The following is an 8,473-nucleotide window of genomic DNA, read 5'->3' as shown; positions in this document are numbered from 1 at the left end:
TTTGTACAGTCCTTGTATATAGACAACTTTGCATCAAAGAAAATACCAGACTCCATTATCAATTTGTACCACCAATTGGAACACCCTCAAGGCCCCAAACTTTGACTAGCCATTCAGGCAAAAAAAGGAATAACAATTTTCTTATGTCATGGGTGCTCACTCCCTATCTGTCTGACTGCCTTCCTTCAGAGCCTGCTCTGTAGCCACACAGAGAAGCTTTTGGGCACTCTATTCTACACCTTGATTATGGGCAGATCAATGACAAGGTTTTCCATAACTTAAGCGATACCCTGGCAATCAGGGCCGGATTTAGGAGCAGGCGACCCAGGCAACCACCTGGGTGCTGGACTTGGGCAATACCAAGGCCGGAATTCGACATGAGGTGCAAAGCCTGCTGACTTCAAATTTCTGGTCTCAGTTGTAGTTTGGCACGATAACCTGTTCCATGTAAACATTGTAAGCAAGGCATTACAAACTCAGTGGATGGACATTGCAACCACTACAACTTTGATGAAAAGCTGCCTTGATTTCGTTGTGGCCTATAGAGACAGCAGATTTGAAGATGCCATCACTGTTGCCAAAGAAATGATGGAAAATTTAAGAGTTGAGTCTGTCTTCAATGAAACTCAGTCATTGGAAGAAGAGACAGTTTGGTTATGAGGGGAAGATGAGGTGATGGGAAGTTCAGAAGAAAAATTCAAGAGGGTAGGTTTTTTGCTTGCTCATTGACACTGCTCGAGTGTCCATCAAAGAAAGGTTCGGACAAATGAAGCACCACGAAAAGACCTGGGGTTTTTTGTATGATCGTAGTAAACTGCCGGAGGACGGGAAAACACTCTGGAACAATTGTATGGACCTTCACCAGATGCTGACACATGGGAAATGTTTGGACATCAATGATAAAGACCAGTCTTTGGATCTCTCTGATGCTGTGCTTCAGTTTGCGAGGGCAAAGGCGAGAAAATCGACCTTTTGAACTGAAGGACTAGGCTTAACATTCTAAGGCTGTCACCTACTGTAATGCTATTTAATACTGGTCCACCCAATGTTGGTGCACAGTTCAACTTCTTGATGTTAGTACATTTCAATTATTCTTAAAATTTAAAAAGTTTCCATAAGCTTAGAGGAAACTTTGTTTTTTATTTGCTTATATATGGCACGGACAAAAACAGATGCATAGATCCTAGCATGCAAATTTATTGTCTTATTTGACAGGGTTAAATCATGCATGCAAATTGTGCATCAAAGTAATGAAATGGGCTACAAATGCAATAAAATAAGGTATTCAAAAGTTTAACAAATGGAGGGAGGGTGCTGAAGACACTCCTTGCCTGGGGTGCCATTTGGTCTAGGGTTGGCCTTGCTTGTGATGTCTCCTTTCCCTTTGGCCATGCCCCTTTTCTCAGCAGTACTATCTGCTGCACTGCCCCATCGTGTAGACCATACTAAGGGTGGTCTATAGAGGTGGAGATTGATTCAACACACACTTATCACCGTCAAGTTGCTAAATCAAGTTTACTGGCGTAAACTTTCCTTAATATGGGATAAACGGACCTGAACACAACCATGAATCTGGCTTAGAGTATCACATAAATAGACAATGACCCAGTCATTCAAACTCCTAATCACACAAGTAGTCCTTTTCTCAGGTAAGTAACCTCAGTGACTCATGAGTGTAAAGACCATGTACTTTAGTAAGGGATTGCAGGATATTACTTACTATATTTCTAAGTAAAATGTGATGTATTCAAAACTGATTAGGTTTAAGAATCAGGTCTGAATTCTGAATAAGAATTGCAATACTTTTAATTGAGTTCAAGAAAACTAAGCAATAGGAACAAACAAAACGTTACCAGTTGATGAGCCCAATTGCAAAAGCTTCTGTCTCTCAAGGATTTACCTTCAGGCAATTAATGTTTATCCCACTTCTTCTAGCCGACATTCAGACAACACCAGGAAGGCCAGAGGGACAGTACATTTAATTGAAAAATATAATTGCCGTTGTTTATTATTGTCATACATGTGAAAAAGCAACATGGTGTTCATAAAGGAACATATGAAATTAGTTGTCAAGGAAGACCATGAAAGAAAATAACATAAGTGAGTTTAACAGGTAGCAAGACATTTTATGGGGAAGAGAGAGAGAGAGAACTGAAGGTACATTGAAAAAGGAGAAGAGAAAAGGGGTTAAAGTAAATATGAATAGAATAAATAGTATGTTGGACCAAATGGCCTTTTGTTGTCCAGTAGTTCCTTCTGTCCTCCACATCTGCATGTGAGCCTTTACAGTCAATCACAATATCACTGAAATAAAATAATATATGGGTCAAAGAAAGATGTTGCAGATATTTTCAGGAATTCAGGTATCTGCACATTTCAGTTTCCCCAAGCTCATAAACAAGGTGAGCAATTTCTTATCTTCTGGATTATTAGTCAGTGAAATACTGTTGGTAACAAAATGTTCAAACATTTGTGAGCAAGAGTTAACAAAAAGCATCAAACTACACCTATGGGTGGCACACTTACACCCCTCAAAAATGTTTGAATGCTTTTCACTTGTGTACCATAAATTTCTTCTCCCTCCCCACTTCTATTAATTTTTGCATGAGTTTAATGCTCATGAAATTTCTTACAGTCTAGGATAGCATCCAGAAATATTAAAGAAAAATAATTTAGAACTGTCATATCCATTTACCTCAGTCCCCATATGAGGAAGTCAAAGAGTCTATCTTTTATTTATTGCTATTTCAAGTTTATTTTGGTATTACTCTCATGAAATCATCACACATTAAAGAGTGGTGAATACAGAAGTACAAAACGGGGCATTAAACAGCAATAAGAATCAGATCTACTGAAGGAGGAGAATATCATGCAATCTTCTTTGTATTACTTAGTAGAAACCAATGTTGACAAGCTAAAGCTAGTACAATGTTGTCAGGAAGCCACTAAGGAATACAAATGTAGCGTCTCAAGCCCTTGTCCCCCAGCAAAGACTATTTGTTACACTACGGAGTGAACCTTCCTAGCCTAAGAAAGCTGTAAGGAGATGTGGATCTGATTTTTTTTGTGTGTGGTAACTTTGAAGATGAACATTTGATATTTTTAATTCTCAGAATCTCTTTAATATCATCAGTCTTTACTATTCAATAGTGCAAAGGGCCTCTCTCCAGGGGAGAAAAAAAAAGGTTTCTAAAACCTCAGTTGAAAGATGCTGAAGGTTCTTCCTGACACATTCAGATACTTGACTACTTTTTTTTGTTAGCCTTCCTTCTCTAATGGGATTATATCATTTCAAGCTACTCCAGTTGCTATTGTACTGCATAGTATTACAGGCCTTAAACAGCTGAGAGAGAAAACACTAGCAAATTATGACAGGGAAAGAATCATCCCAGGTTATTTCCAGAAAGGATCTTTAGAACTTCATCACAAAGATCAGCAACATGACCTGCTTCTACATCCTCTTTTTGAAGACTGCACATATCACAGATTAGCACTGGATGGTCAAACGGCCAAGGACTGCAAGAAGATGCCAAGATATCACATTTCTGAAATTATCCCAATGACTTTAAAGATACAGGGCAGACAGATATCTCCGATAAGGATAGAAATCAATCCACGGTTTATTTCACTTGTGTCCTCAGTGACCTCATGAAAGGTATAACGTCAAATATTTAGTTTGTAAACTCTTTGGGGGCAGGGGGTGTCTTTATTTTAGTTTTGTATACAAATAGTACAATGTGCTTCTGGGTGCAACGGTAATATAGACCATCGGCCAACATGCTGATGTTTAAGAAGAAGGTTTTACAGAACATAATGGGCCTTGATTCGGCCATCCTTACCTACATAAGCCACCACAGTAAGGTACTACTCAACATGAGTAAGCATGACAAAATTGGGTCCTACATAAATTATAATATTTTCATTAAAGTTTCAGTGACAACAGACTTATTATGATTTACTTTGAACATTTCCCACAAGTGTTGGAACACTGAAGTTCAAACGTGAAACTGATGACAAAACAAAAGTGAAACTCAATCAAGTATAATTGTCCAAAGTGATTGAAATGTGAAAAGGAAACAAACCAAAGAAGTGCATTAGCTGTAGTTTAAAAACCCCTTAAGATTACTACAACTAATACATTAACAGCAACACTAAAATGGACATTTAGAAAAATAGTGGGCCAGATCGATAGTTGGTATAAATCACTGTAACATCATTGAAGTCAATGGAGCTATGCCAATTTACACCAGCTGAGAACCTGGCCCATCAATTTCACACAGACAGTGCTCCTTTTCTTCTACTTCCTAGGCCTCACTCCTGAACGACATCTGCTTGCCTGACTCCTGCAGAGCCCATTGACTCCCAGGGCTCCACTCAAGCAGTTACCAAAGTGGGGGTGGCACCAGAAGGCTGGGCACATTGATTTGCAGAATAAATGTAGCATACAGAGCTGGTTAGGAAAGGGTATTTGTTCCTATTAAAATTTTTGACAAATACAAAAACATTTTTGTTTTCACTGAAGTTTTTTCCTTCAAAAGTTTGAGTTCGACAAAAGCCCGGCAATTTCATCTAAAGCAGAGATTTCCCATGGAAGTTTCCATTAAGACAAAAAAGTCAGTTTTCTTAGGAAAAAAGATCTTGAATGAAAAAGGTTGACCAGCTGTAACAGCAGATTCCGAGTGTAGGGAAACGAGATCCTGAAGGCTAAAGGCTGTACAGAGGGGTAAGGTTCAGTGGTTTCCATGTTGTAGGGGCTTTTAGCAGAGAGCACAGTGTTTATTAGAACTCCACTCAGTCTGTCTGAACATGATCTCAGGCAAACCAAACAGATCACTGATGAACATGATTCCTCTACTCTTTCCAGCTTTAAAAGGGTGAGCAATCAAGCAAGTAGTACCATTAAAGTCAATAGCACCATATATTTGAGTAAGAATTCCTCGCATTACTATGGGTTGGAGGAGCACACCATAGCTTATGCAGAACCAAAAGAGTTCATAGCCAAAGGAACACTATTCTATTATGGTACTACCTTTTTGCTACCCTACAGAGTCAAATACCTGCTGCTGCTCTGACACAGTATTTCATTGTTTGTTCTGGTTTAATTTTTAATTGTTTTCTGCACTAAAAATATTGCAAAGTATTTGAAGTTCATTACATAGACTTTGAAGGAAGAAAACTGAAAATAAATCCTTTCTTAATAGGAAGAGATGAAGTGGGTTTTTTTGTTTTGAATTAATAACAATGTAATAAAAGCCACTAAAAGAAGTGGAATACGGTATACTGTAGGTAAGTAAAGTTTATTCAAAGATTTAGCACAAGCACTGTTGTCTTTTTATGGGTTCAAGGCATTGGCTACTGACAAGTTAAATAATTTAACTCTGCAGACTAGTGCTCTGCTGACTGGTCCAGCTAAATACATATCGCACACCTCAGACCATGATGAGTGCTTGATAAGATTTTCTGACATGCTATACCATTAAACCAAGGGTCCTGAAGGTTTATCTGTCAAGACATATTTAAAGTAAAACTTAAGCTTTTAGAAATTACAGTATTATATTGAATCAAGCATCTTCAAAACGCCAGGGATTTCCAGCAGAACTACCAACATCAGAAAGCTACGATTATCAGACAATCTCCAATTTCAGCTGCTTAACCTTTAAAAAAATCTGATCTACTAATCTTCTAGCCAACCAAGTAGCTATTTTCAAGCCTTTCATAAGAAAGGAATATTTCATTTCTTAAGGCCATATCTATGTATTGCCTTTCAGAGCTGCAAATGCCACAGCAACCACCAGGTAGAGGACTCTTCTTTTGTAATGTGTAGGTAAGAAACAGCCCAAAGGATTTTTTTCTTTTGCAGACGTGTATTTTGTTTTTGTTTTATTTATAAATCTGGAGGAACTCGCTGTGGCTATAAAGAAATCTTGTGACATTAAATGAATATCAAACAGTAGGGAGCCAGAGGGGGTTATTGCTGCTGTTTTGACTGTTGACTGCATGTTTTCAGGAAAAGGGTCCAAACTGGCATTTTCAGACTCTTGTGCTGTCTGTTACATGACAGCTGAGATGCACAGAGCTACTTATTTAAAAAATTGTATGTTACATGCGCCCATCATTATCTGCATTGATTGCGGCCGGGCACCCAGATGGAGAGGGAAGAAAATTACTCATTAGATTGGAGGAAGGGAAAAAACAGACACACAGTGCAACTGTATTGCCTTTGTTAAGCCTTTCATTCAGGGGACATTAGGGAATATTGTTACATCTGTTCAAAGACCTTTACAATAATTGATACTGTTTTGGTAAGACAAAGAAAGCTGCTCTGGCCAAGAGGAAATTAATAGAGTATTGCATGCCTACATTCTTGGAATGTACATAGCTGATTCAACCTAGGTAGTCAGAAACATGGAGAATATGCATAGTATACACGCAGCACACAAAGCAAAATGCTTCATATCATGGAAGTGACTGGCATTGTGCTGGTACAGAGCACTGTACATATAAATGCAAGGTAAAAAGTGATGAGCAAGACAGGGAGTGCAATGATGAGCGTTTTGCTGCATGGCCACCAAGTTATTCCCCTGTTACAGGGCAGGAGTGTAATAAAAGAGAATCATATTCTCAGCTGGTATAAATTGATGTAGCTCCACGGAAAGGAATGAGTCACTGATTTACAACAGGGCCCTCCATTTGCAAGCTGACACTCACATGTAAGCACCTGTCTCTTCAGGCACACCCTCCCCTTTTTTACCCTGTGCTCTTAGAGGGAGGAAATGGGTGTGCCAGGACCTTGGGGCATATTTCTGCTCAGCCCTGAAAACTGCCCACTGGAAGGGATTTTTTTTTTTTTTTAAACGCACACTTCAGTGGGTGCAGGATCAGGCCCTAGCACTTTAGTTTAATTGCACCCAAACAAACAGCTTCCATTCACACTTACCCTGGAGTGCAACCACCTTGCTCTGCCTCCTCCATATGGTACAATGATTCCCAGGACCAAAGCCTTAGTGGTTTGCTGTTAAAATCCCATGTATTTTACAAGAAAACAAAAATGATTTGAACTGAAAAAATTCTCAGTTATACTAGAAACATCAAGGTCTTTATTAGAATAAACATTTAGCTTCCAGGTGTAAATCAGCTCTATTTCCAAAATATTCCTCTTCTACTGAGATTTTAATATGCTATATACTGTAGTATTTTCTATCCCAGGGCCTGGTAAATGCTGAGGTTGAATTCAATGAAGCTGTACATGATCCTCAATACTAAATGATTCCACTTCAGGGATGGCCAGCTTCTAAAGGTTGTGGTAGACTAATGATCTCTGAAGACTGTTTATGATCCGGGTGAACTCATGGTTTATTGTTGTTAACCCACTGACTTAGAGGCACTGCAGAAATAAAAGGGATTCTATTATACCTTTTAATGAAGACTTCTCAGAGCATCTGAGAGCTCAAATGAGACTAGATTAGAGCACCTGAAAGAGAAGGCAGCCAATTATAGGGGGGATTTTTAAGCAGAGATTTTCACTAATAAAATTAAAGTTTTAAGGTTTCACTTCAGTACAAAGAGAAGATGCCAATAAGACACCTTTACCCATTGGGCTAGATCAGGGATTGGCAACCTTTGGCACGCGGCCCATCAGGGAAATCCGCTGGCGGGCCGGGCCAGTTTGTTTACCTGCAGCATCCACAGGTTTGGCCGATCACAGGTCCCACTGTTCACCATTCCAGGCCAATGGGGGCTGCGGGAAGCGGCGTGGGCCAAGGGATGTGCTGGCCACCACTTCCCGCATCCCCCAATGGCCTGGAATGGCGAACCGGGGCCAGTGGGAGTTGCAATCAGTCGAACTTGCAGATGCCAGTGGCTTTCCCTGATGGGCAGCATGCCAAAGGTTGCCGATCCCTGGGCAATCATTAGTTGCATCAGAGCACTACTTGGCAGACTGGAAATAAGGAACAAATATTAAACATTGAGGGTGATTAACCACTGGACTTGATTACCAACAGAAATGGCAGATGCTCTATCACTGGAAGTATGCAAAAATCAAGATCTTTCTAAAAGATGTGCCCTAGATTAAATACAGGCTGTTGGGCTTGTCATAAATATAAAGGGAAGGGTAACCACCTTTCTGTATACAGTGCTGTAAAATCCCTCCTGGCCAGAGGCAAAGTCCTTTTACCTGTAAAGGGTTAAGAAGCTCAGGTAACCTGGCTGACACCTGACCCAAAATGACCAATGAGGGGACAAGATACTTTCAAATCTGGAGGCGGGGGAAAGGCTTTTGTCTGTCTGTGTGATACCTTTGCTGGGAACAGATCCAGGATGCAAGCCCTCCAACTCCCGTAAAGTTAGTAAGTAGCTAGAAAATTCATTAGGTTTTCTTTGTTTTGGCTTGTGAAATTCGTTGTGCTGGAAGAAATGTGTATTCCTGTTTTTGTGTCTTTTTGTAACTTAAGGTTTTGCCTAGAGAGATTCT

The 8,473-nt window shown here is 39.7% G+C and overlaps 1 long non-coding RNA gene across 1 annotated transcript; it reads right to left on the bottom strand.

Moving 5' to 3' along the window:
- Positions 1–1,951: 1,951 nt before the first annotated feature.
- Positions 1,952–7,113, bottom strand: LOC122465891. The gene is made up of 2 exons (XR_006291021.1): positions 6,938–7,113; positions 1,952–2,444 (listed from the first exon to the last, which is right to left on the bottom strand). It is a non-coding gene; the product is annotated as an uncharacterized LOC122465891 (long non-coding RNA).
- Positions 7,114–8,473: the final 1,360 nt, after the last annotated feature.

The sequence above is a fragment of the Chelonia mydas genome, chromosome 5 (assembly GCF_015237465.2).
Source record: "Chelonia mydas isolate rCheMyd1 chromosome 5, rCheMyd1.pri.v2, whole genome shotgun sequence".
Taxonomy (NCBI): domain Eukaryota; kingdom Metazoa; phylum Chordata; order Testudines; family Cheloniidae; genus Chelonia; species Chelonia mydas.
This window is presented reverse-complemented; position numbering and strand designations above follow the sequence as displayed.